Genomic DNA, 12,093 nt, shown 5'->3' on the forward strand with positions numbered 1-12,093 from the left:
AACTAGAGTACGCTGCAAAGAACCCAGATGACGCTGGCTGTGTCATCCCACAGGCACAAACGGATTAAATCAATGTTGTTTCAACATAATTTTACAGTTTATTGTGTAGTGGAATACACGTGGAAAATACATTGGATTTGAAAAAAGTTATCAACATAAACTGTTGTTTTAGGGACAGTTTTCAGCACCGATGTAAAGACAGTTTCAAGTTGGATATTCGACGAATATTCGCCTGTAGTTTTCCTTACCTCCACCAACAGCAGTTAGGGACCGTCAACATAGTGACAAATCACATTTTTCAAATGTCAATAGCTCTTTAACCATTACTCCAAACACTTTCGAATCTGGTTGTTGCTAACCCGATAGCATAGACACACATTGCACACCCTTTAGTTTGTCAATTTTTATCTCACATGGTTTTACACAAATTTTTCAAAATGTAGAATTTCAATAGCTCCTTGGTCATGTGACCTGGTGACTTCAAACAAGGTTCAGAATGTCCAACACAGTGGGCCTACATATTGCACACCCTTTAGTTTGTCCATTTTCATCTCATGGTTTTCCATACATTTTTCAAAATGTTGAATTTCAATCGCTCCTTGGTCATGTGACTTAGTGACTTCAAACAAGGTTCAGAATGTCCACTGACTACTAGTTTTCAGCACCGATGTAAAGACAGTTTCAAGTTGGATATTCGACTAATATTTGCCTGTAGTTTTCCTTACCTCCACCAACAGCAGTTAGGGACCGTCAACATAGTGACAAATCACATTTTTCAAATGTCAATAGCTCTTTAACCATTACTCCAAACACTTTCAAATCTGGTTGTTGCTAACCCGATGGCATAGACACACATTGCACACCCTTTAGTTTGTCCATTTTTATCTCACATGGTTTTACACACATTTTTCAAAATGTAGAATTTCAATAGCTCCTTGGTCATGTGACCTGGTGACTTCAAACAAGGTTCAGAATGTCCAACACAGTGGGCCTACATATTGCACACCCTTTAGTTTGTCCATTTTCATCTCATAAGATTTTAAAATAATTTTTCAAAATGTAGAATTTCTTATAGCTCCTAATGTCCGCTGACTACCCTTCTATATTGCACACTCTTGTTTGTGTACTGTAAAATCATGCGGTGTAACATAAATTTTTCATAGTTACAAATTTGCAATAGCTCCTTGGTCATGTCAATTACACACCTAAGAAGCATACAGTGGATATACACCCATATTGCATAACCTCGAGTCAGGTTATGCGAGGTTATGCAGGTTTTGCGAAAGTATTCGGCCCCCTTGAACTTTGCGACCTTTTGCCACATTTTAGGCTTCAAACATAGAGATATAAAACTGTATTTTTTTGTGAAGAATCAACAACTAGTGGGACACAATCATGAAGTGGAACGACATTTATTGGAAATTTCAAACTTTTTTAACAAATCAAAAACTGAAAAATTGGGCGTGCAAAATTATTCAGCCCCCTTAAGTTAATACTTTGTAGCGCCACCTTTTGCTGCGATTACAGCTGTAAGTCGCTTGGGGTATGTCTCTATCAGTTTTGCACATCGAGAGACTGAATTTTTTTCCCATTCCTCCTTGCAAAACAGCTCGAGCTCAGTGAGGTTGGATGAAGAGCATTTGTGAACAGCAGTTTTCAGTTCTTTCCACAGATTCTCGATTGGATTCAGGTCTGGACTTTGACTTGGCCATTCTAACACCTGGATATGTTTATTTTTGAACCATTCCATTGTAGATTTTGCTTTATGTTTTGGATCATTGTCTTGTTGGAAGACAAATCTCCGTCCCAGTCTCAGGTCTTTTGCAGACTCCATCAGGTTTTCTTCCAGAATGGTCCTGTATTTGGCTCCATCCATCTTCCCATCAATTTTAACCATCTTCCCTGTCCCTACTGAAGAAAAGCAGGCCCAAACCATGATGCTGCCACCACCATGTTTGACAGTGGGGATGGTGTGTTCAGCTGTGTTGCTTTTACGCCAAACATAACGTTTTGCATTGTTGCCAGAAAGTTCAATTTTGGTTTCATCTGACCAGAGCACCTTCTTCCACATGTTTGGTGTGTCTCCCAGGTGGCTTGTGGCAAACTTTAAACAACACTTTTTATGGATATCTTTAAGAAATGACTTTCTTCTTGCCACTCTTCCATAAAGGCCAGATTTGTGCAATATACGACTGATTGTTGTCCTATGGACAGAGTCTCCCACCTCAGCTGTAGTTCTCTGCAGTTCATCCAGAGTGATCATGGGCCTCTTGGCTGCATCTCTGATCAGTCTTCTCCTTGTATGAGCTGAAAGTTTAGAGGGACGGCCAGGTCTTGGTAGATTTGCAGTGGTCTGATACTCCTTCCATTTCAATATTATCGCTTGCACAGTGCTCCTTGGGATGTTTAAAGCTTGGGAAATCTTTTTGTATCCAAATCCGGCTTTAAACTTCTTCACAACAGTATCTCGGACCTGCCTGGTGTGTTCCTTGTTCTTCATGATGCTCTCTGCGCTTTTAACGGACCTCTGAGACTATCACAGTGCAGGTGCATTTATACGGAGACTTGATTACACACAGGTGGATTGTATTTATCATCATTAGTCATTTAGGTCAACATTGGATCATTCAGAGATCCTCACTGAACTTCTGGAGAGAGTTTGCTGCACTGAAAGTAAAGGGGCTGAATAATTTTGCACACCCAATTTTTCAGTTTTTGATTTGTTAAAAAAAGTTTGAAATATCCAATAAATGTTGTTCCACTTCATGATTGTGTCCCACTTGTTGTTGATTCTTCACAAAAAAATACAGTTTTATATCTTTATGTTTGAAGCCTGAAATGTGGCAAAAGGTCGCAAAGTTCAAGGGGGCCGAATACTTTCGCAAGGCACTGTATATTGTTGTACATTATTATTAGTTTGACAATTAGGGGGTTCAGTCCAGTGTTGTGTTTACCCTTTTCTTTCATATTTATCTATAATAATTGGTAGTTCTCAGTACTTATTTTCCCAGTTTTTTTTCCCCCACAGTATTTAACAGTGGTACACAATAGGAGAGAGACAGATAATATCTCCTTTTGTTGTTAATATCAACCATAAACGAAAAGGGCAAAGTACGAGAATCATGCTATTACTTGTCCAAAGCAGGGATGGGGAGTGAGCTAGTGAGGTAGGCTGCAGTGGGTTTGTTGGTCAATACATATACTGAACATGTAACCACAGTAATGGTGGCCAGTAAATCAATGAATAAAAATATAATATTGACAAATTAAACAAATTGTAGACCTTTAATCTTTTCCAACATGTCAACAGACACAACTTCAATTAAGTATGAAACATTTCACCGTGTTAACTTTCTCTGTATCCCTGGTTGATGTACATGTCAGAGCCTCTTCAGTGTGGATGGGGTATAGCATACATTTTCAACAACAAAGACTGCACTTCTCGTTTGTGTTCTTTACTCTGTTGAGCTCTTTTGTCTTCGTTCCTAGGCACAGCACATGGAGCCTCAGTTGGCATGCAAAACATTCAATCAAAACAAACTAAAGTGTAGCATGAATCATGTAAAATATCAATGTAGTATGACGAATTAGCCATCCATTGTGTTATATCATAAATTGTCTTATATGCCATCACTGTTGTCAAAAGATTATAAACATGTTAAATAAAGTTACTAACCCAGTCAGTCTTTGGGCCACATCCAGGTTCTTTATCAGTGGCACACATGAAGCAGTTGTTGGCTTTGTTGAACTCTGAAATCAGAGGCATGAACTGAACGTGTGGCTGTCCCACACAGCTACATCAAAATAAAGAATTTACATTTACTTTGAATTAAATGTCATTACCAGACATGTTTAGTATATCCTCAGTCATTTCTTTTCCCAGTTGCTCCATGTGTTTTTGAAGTTTCTATATCAATTTGGGAGGGGATGTTGGGGAAGTTCTGTGCAACTTCCTTGGCCATCTACACCGAAAAATAAAATAGAGCTTTTTTAGCTAATTGTCACATAACAGCTAACCATTCATTATTGAACATATAACTATCAAACCTGCATTACAAAGACCCCACAGCTGAAGGTGTCCTGCTGCATGGTGAGTTATTTCCCCTCCTTTCCACTTTATGTCCTGCCAGTTATCTTTTCCATGGCAGGATCTTCTCATTTTGAAGTATTCTCTTTTTTTATGTAAAAATAATGTAATTATGATTAGTTAGAGGCAAATGAATAGTCGGGCCAAAGTTGTATGCTGTTTTCCTTGTCACTATAATCTAGTAGTCATTTATTAGTAGAGGTAATTTCCTTTATGCCCCATTCTGCACACAGCCTAAATTATAGGCACTGAACTATTTACAGGACAATAAAAGTAACATATAGGATCCAACCCTATCACAGAGTGAATAAATGTAATGGCCAGTTTTGAGAATGACACAAATATACATTTTCACAAAGTCTGCTGCCTCAGTTTGTATGATGGCAATTTGCATATACTCCAGAATGTTATGAAGAGTGATCAGATTTAATTGCAATTAATTGCAAAGTCCCTCTTTGCCATGCAAATGAACTGAATCCCCCCAAAACATTTCTACTGCATTTCAGCCCTGCCACAAAGGGACCAGCTGTCATCATGTCAGTGATTCTCTCGTTAACACAGGTGTGAGTGTTGACGAGGACAAGGCTGGAGATCACTCTGTCATGCTGATTGAGTTTGAATAACAGACTGGAAGCTTCAAAAGGAGGGTGGTGCTTGGAATCATTGTTCTTCCTCTGTCAATCTTGGTTACCTGCAAGGAAACACGTGTCATCATCATTGCTTTTCACAAAAAGGGCTTCACAGGCAAGGATATTGCTGCCTGTAAGATTGCACCGAAATCAACCATTTATCGGATCATCAAAAACTTCAAGGAGAGCAGTTCAATTGTTGTGAAGAAGGCTTCAGGGCACCCAAGAAAGTCCAGCAAGCGCCAGGACCGTCTCCTAAAGTTGATTCAGCTGTGGGATCGGGGCACCACCAGTACAGAGCTTGCTCAGGAATGGCAGCAGGCAAGGTGTGAGTGCATCTGCACGCACAGTGAGGCGAAGACTTTTGGAGGATGGCCTGGTGTCTAGAAGGGCAGCAAAGAAGCCACTTCTCTCCAGGAAAAACATCAGGGACAGACTGATATTGAGGACAGGGGTACTGTCATTTTCTCTGATGAATCCCCTTTCCATTTGTTTGGGGCATCCGGAATAAAGCTTGTCCGGAGAAGACAAGGTGAGTGCTACCATCAGTCCTGTGTCATGCCAAGAGACCTGAGACCATTCATGTGTGGGGTTGCTTTTCAGCCAAGGGAGTGGGCTCACTCACAATTTTGCCTAAGAACACAGCCATGAATCAAGAATGGTACCAACACATCCTCTGAGAGCAACTTCTCCCAACCATCCAGGAACAGTTTGGTGATGAACAATGTATTTTCCAGCATGATGGAGCACCTTTCCATAAGGCAAAAGTGATAACTAAGTGGCTCGGGGAACAAAACAGCGACATTTTGGGTCCATGTGCAGGAAACTCCCCAGACCTTAATCCCATTGAGAATTTGTGGTCAATCCTCAAGAGGCTGGTGGACAAACAAAAACCCACAAATTCTGACAAACTCCAAGCATTGATTATGCAAGAATGAGCTGCTATCAGTCAGGATGTGGCCCAGAAGTTAATTGACAGCATGCCAGGGCGGATTGCAGAGGTCTTGAAAAAGAAGGGTCAACACTGCAAATATTGACTCTTTGCATCAACTTCATGTAATTGTCAATAAAAAGCCTTTGCCACTTATGAAATGCTTGTAATTATACTTCAGTATTCCATAGTAACATCTGACAAAAATATCTAAAGACACTGAAGCAGCAAACTTTGTAGAAATTAATATTTGTGTCATTCTCAAAACGTTTGGCCACGACTGTAGAGCGTTTGTAGACTTTAAGAAATAAATATTAAGTGACAGTTTCATCAGTACGTGCTTAAAGAAAGTCATATCACAAAGATCACAGATGACAGTGCCAACCAAATCTATGACAATAGAGAATGAATTGTAAACACCAAAGTGTGTTTGTCAAAATAATATCTGAAAATGTCAGCTGTTGAACATAATACTTCTATTTGCAATAGCAATTTATGATCTATGCAGTTGAGGAATACTCAATGTACCAACACTACATGTAGGAGGGACATAAGACATTCCCACATACAGTATTTTTAAAAGTTTTTTATTTCACCTTTATTCAACCAGGTAGGCCAGTTGAGAACAAGTTCTCATTTACAACTGCGACCTGGTCAAGATAAAGCAAAGCAGTGTGACACATACAACGACACAGAGTTACACATGGAATAACCAAATGTACATACAGTGTGTGCAAATGAAGTAAGATTAGGGTGTTAAGGCAATAAATAGGCCGTAGTGGCGGAATAATTACAATATAGCAAATATTCTGTTAGTGTTCAAATACTGGAGAGTTGAGACCAAATCACGGACGCTGGACAGAGTGGATTTCAGTTGTAACAAAAGACAGTTTTAATGAGTCAGAGATATCTTGTCCCGCAGTTTTACGTGCACGGACCTAGTTCACATAACTCGGCAAGAAGCCAGGTGAAAAAGAGGCCTATACAATGGTTACATACATTTTTATACATAGAATAAAGTAGGTGGAGTCTTGTCGTTTCGGTCTTCTTGACTGGTCGGAGGGTTGGAGGCGGGCCTTGCTCTAGCCAGAGCGGGCCCCATTGGTGCACAGCAAAAGTTCTTTGCTCTTGGGACCGGCCAGTTAGAGGGAGATGAGATGTGTGTTTATATAAGGAAGAGGGGGTCAGTCTTATGGCTGGGTGTATGTGTTCTTACGACGGAATGTCTTTGTTTATATGAGCTATGTGTATGAATATTTATATAACAAAACGCTAGAGTGAGATGTGCAGAAGACGAATGTGCAAGTAGATATACTGTGGTGCAAAGGGGAAGAAAAATATATATAAATCAAATAAATAACCATATGGGGATGAGGTAGTTGGATGTGCTATTTACAGATGGGCTACGTACAGGTGCAATGATCTGTAAGCTGCTCTGACAGCTGATGCTTAAAGAGAGTGAGGGAGACATGAGTCTCCAGCTTCAGTGATTTTTGCAATTCATTCCAGTCATTGGCAGCAGAGAACTGGAAGGAAAGGCAGCAAAAGGAGGAATTGGCTTTGGGGGTGACCAGTGAAATATACCCCTGCTGCTATGGGTGGGTGCTGCTATGGTGACCAGTGAGATAAGGTGGGGCTTTACCTAGCAAGGACTTATACGTAGATGACCAGGAGCCAGTGGGTTTGACGACGAATATGAAACGAAGGCCAGGCAACAAGAGCATACAGGTTGTGGGTAGTATATGGGGCTTTGTTGATGAAACGGGTGGCACTGTGATAGACTGCATCCAATTTGCTGAGTAGTGTTGGAGGCTATTTTGTAAATGACATCGCCAAAGTCAAGGATCGTCAGTTTTGCGAGGGTATGTTTGGCAGCATTAGTGAAGGATGCCTTGTTGCGAAGTAGGAATCTGATTCTAGATTTAATTTTGGATTGGAGATGCTTAATATGAGTCTGGAAGGAGAGTTAACAGTCTAACACCTAGGTATTTGTAGTTGTCCACATAAGTCAGAACCGTCCAGAGTAGTGATGCTATGCGGGTGGGCAGATGCGGGCAGCGATCAGTTGAAGAGCATGCATTTAGTTTTACTTGCAGTTGGAGGCCACGGAAGGAGAGTTGTATGGCATTGAAGCTCGTTTGGAGGTTAGTTAACACAGTGTCCAAAGAAGGGCCAGAAGTATACAGAATGGTGTCGTTTGCGTAGAGGTGGATCAGAGAATCACCAGCCGCAAGAGCTACATCATTGATGTATACAGAGAAGAGAGTCGGCCCGAGAATTGAACCCTGTGGCATCCCCATATAGAGACTGCCAGAGGTCCGGACAACAGGCCCTCCCATTTGACACACTGAACTCTATCTCAGAAGTAGTTGATGAACCAGGTGAGACAGTCATTTGAGAAACCACGGCTGTTCAGTCTGCCAATAAGAATGCTGTGATTGACAGAGTTGAAAGCCTTGGCCAGGTCGATGGATACGGCTGCACAGTATTGTCTTTTGTCGATGGCGATTATGATATCTGTCACGCCCTGACCGTAGAGAGCTTTTTATGTCTCTATTTTTGAGTTGGTCAGGGTGTGATTTGGGTGGGCATTCTATGTTCTTTTTCTATGTGTTTGTATTTCTTTGTTTTGGCAGGGTATGGTTCTCAATCAGGGACAGCTGTCGATCGTTGTCTCTGATTGAGAACCATACTTTGGGATCTTGTTCTTCGTTTGTGTGCAGATAGTTTGCACAAGGAAGCTGTTTGGTCGTTGTTTTCTTTCTTGTTTTGTTTTGTCTAAAGTTTCACTTCAGTAATAAAGATTATGTGGAACTCAAGGAATGCTGCGCCTTGGTCTCATCCTCCTTCCGATGATACCCATTACAGAACTACCCACCACCAATGGACCAAGCAGCGTGGTGAAAGGGACTCCTGGACAGGTGAGCAGAGCTATCTGGAGTATGAGACAACCTGGGAGGAGATAGAGAGGTGGTTGGTCGACCCAGGGAGAGTGCCGGAGCCCGCCTGTGATTCTCTGGAACAGTGCGAGGAGGGATACCGGAGAATGGAGTTGGCAACACGAACACGCCCTCCTGTCTGGAGCCTGCAGTCCAACCCTTCGTTCCAGAGGCGCCCTTCGTTCCAGAGGCGCCCTTCGTTCCAGAGGCGCCCTTCGTTCCAGAGGCGCCCTTCGTTCCAGAGGCGCCCTTCGTTCCAGAGGCGCCCTTCGTTCCAGAGGCGCCCTTCGTTCCAGAGGCGCCCTTCGTTCCAGAGGCGCCCTTCGTTCCAGAGGCGCCCTTCGTTCCAGAGGCGCCCTTCGTTCCAGAGGCGCCCTTCGTTCCAGAGGCGCCCTTCGTTCCAGAGGCGCCCTTCGTTCCAGTGGCGCCCTCCAGTCCGGGGCTCTCTACGAGGGCCTTCAGTCCGGGGTCGGCGGTGAGGGTCGCCGCTCTAGAGGCGTTACCTAAGTGGGCCGAGCCAGAGCCGCGGAGTAATGCCCACCCAGACCTTCCCCTATAGGTTCAGGTTTTGCGGCCGGAGTCCGCACCTTTGGGAGGGGGCGGGGGGGGGGGGGGGGGGGATGCTGTCACGCCCTGACCGTAGAGAGCTTTTTATGTCTCTATTTTTGGGTTGGTCAGGGTGTGATTTGCTACTCCCCACAGGGTTTTTGTGGGTAGTTGTTTTCTGTTTTGTGTCTTTCTGCACCAGACAGAACTGTTTCGGTTTTCATTCATTCTCTTTGTTATTTTTGTTAATCAGTGTTCAGTTCAAATAATAAAGATGAACACGTACCACACTGCACCTTGGTCCTCCACTCCTTCCAACAGCCATTACAATATCGTTTTAGACCTTGAGCGTGGCAGAGGTGCACGCATGACCAGCTTGGAAACCAGATTGCATAGCGGAGAAGGTACGGTGGGATTCGAAATGGTCGGTGATCTGTTTGTTAACTTGGCTTTCGAAGACCTTAGAAAGGCAGGGTAGGATAGATATAGGTCTGTAACAGTTTGGGTCTAGAGTGTCCCCCTCTTCATGACCGCGGCAGCTTTCCAATCTTTGGGGATCTCAGACGATACGAAAGATGTTGAACATGCTAGTAAAAGGGGTTGCAACAATTGCGGTGGATAATTTTAGAAAGAGAGGGTCCAGATTGTCTAGCCCAGCTGATTTGTAGGGGTCCAGATTTTGCAGCTCTTTCAGAACATCAGCTATCTGGATTTGGGTGAAGGAGAAATGGGGGAGGTTTGGGAAAGTTGCTGTGGGGGGTTCAGAGCTGTTGACCGGGGTAGGGGTAGCCAGGTGGAAACCAAGCCCAGCCTTAGAAAAATGTTTATTGAAATTCTTTATCGATGGTGACAGTGTTTCCAAGCCTCAGTGCAGTGGGCAGCTGGGAGGAGGTGCTCTTATTCTCCATGGACTTTACAGTGTCCCAGAACTTTTTTGTGTTTGTGATACAGGATGTAAATTTCTGTTTGAAAAAGCTAGCCTTTGCATTCCTAACTGCCTGTGTATATTGGTTCCTAACTTCCCTGAAAAGTTGCTTATGGCGGGGGCTATTTGATGCTAATGCAGTACGCCACAGGATGTTTTTGTGCTGGTCAAGGGCAGTCAGGTCTGGAGTGAACCAAGGGCTATATCTGTTCCTGGTTCTACATTTTTTGAATGGGGCATTCCTATTTAAGATGGTGAGGAAAGCACTTTTAAAGAATAACCAGGCATCCTCTACTGATGGAATGAGGTCAATATCTTTCCAGGATACCCGGGCCAGGTCGATTAGAAAGGCCTGCTCGCTGAAGTGTTTTAGGGAGCATTTGACTGTGATGAGGGGTGGTTGTTTGAACGCGGACCCATTACTGACGCAGGCAATGAGGCAGTGATCGCTGAGATCCTGGTTGAAGACAGCAGAGGTGTATTTAGAGGACAGGTTGGTCAGGATGATATCTATGAGGGTGCCCAAGTTTACGGATTTGGGGTTGTACCTGGTAGGTTTCATGATAATTTGGGTGAGATTGAGGGCATATAGCTTAGATTGTAGGACGGCTGGGGTGTTAAGCATGTCCCAGTTTAGGTCACCTAACATTGCAAACTCTGAAGATAAATGGGGGGCAATTAATTCACAAATGGTGTCCAGGGCGCAGCTGGGGCCTGAGGGGGGTCTGTAACAAGCGGCAACAGTGAGAGACTTATTTATGGAAAGGTGGATTTTTAAAAGTAGAAGCTCGAACTGTTTGGGCACAGACCTGGATAGCATAACAGAACTCTGCAGGCTGTTTCTGCAGTAGATTGCAACTCCACCCCCTTTGGCAGTTCTGTCTTGGCGGAAAATGTATTCACATACATAAAGGCATTATTCAGCTCTGATTTTACCTCTCAGAATCCAGAATGGATATGACAATGGGGCCAGCACAGGATGTAATACACCCTTACAACAATCTACTTTTTGATCTTCTTGACTTGTTATCTGGTAAACTGCTACTATGTAGAAAAGAAAAGAGCCCCAATTAGGGGTTAGTGTAGTCCAGTAAAAAAGGTCTGGTTTAGATGAAAAACTATTGCCCTGTGTCCCCGTTCATAGGGGCATGAGAGACTCGTCACTGGTAGAATTGAGTTGGCACTTTATTGGCCAAAACACCCATAGACCCACAAGGTTGAGGTTACTCATGGACAGTAATTAGTAATACTTTTTTTTTGCATTGATGCATTTTGTCTTCTAACTGTCCAAGAATAGGATCCAAAGTGTTAGGAAATATTTGTTCCCATAAATACAAAGGTGGATGTCTCTCCTCATACCTCTGGCACTTTAGTCATACTGCCAGACTGTGCACCACAGAGCCAATCAGGAGAGAATACATACAGTTCAACGGTGCCAGTTGAAAATCAGGGGGTGCGTCTGTGCCTTTTGGATTACTCTCTCTTTACAGAGAACCCCTGTGGTTCTTGTCTGCTCTGCACATGTCTGAAAGTGACAGAGCCAGCAGCCAAGAGAGTTTTTCACAGTATGTCATAAAGTATTACACTTATCAATGTATGTAAAATGCTAATATGTATTAGATCCAGTACAATGGAATAACTAAGACCTGAATTTGAATGCAGCGTGTTCCGATTCCTCCTTCTCTTTCTGTCCAGCAGAGTCAACCAAAAACACTTGGCCTGATGGTTCATGCAGATACTGGGGAAGCAATATAGAAATGTATTGATCCCTTAAAAGATTTTACTATTAAATGACCCATATCACAACCCTCATACCTCTTCACAAAAATGTACCTAAATCAATTTTGGAAAAAGGATTTTACTTATAAAAGACGTAGGAATTTATTTTTCCAGTTAGAAATAGTAGGCCATGCATCAAATAACTATTTTCATCAGAAGAACGAACCCTCAAATGCAATATTGCATTTTTTAAGTTGTCTGCAGGTGGCTTGTTGTGAATGCACTCAAATATCAAGTCATTATCAGGTTATGTAAAT

General features: G+C 42.7%; 1 long non-coding RNA gene across 1 annotated transcript in view; it reads left to right on the top strand.

Annotated features, from left to right (window-relative positions):
* Nucleotides 1–12,093, top strand: part of LOC149983574 (uncharacterized) — a 34,886-nt gene that overhangs the window by 620 nt on the left and 22,173 nt on the right. The gene's annotated exons all lie outside the window — the stretch shown is intronic.

Source organism: Oncorhynchus mykiss, chromosome 5, assembly GCF_057628025.1.
Source record: "Oncorhynchus mykiss isolate SJ-2025 chromosome 5, ASM5762802v1, whole genome shotgun sequence".
Lineage (NCBI taxonomy): Eukaryota > Metazoa > Chordata > Actinopteri > Salmoniformes > Salmonidae > Oncorhynchus > Oncorhynchus mykiss.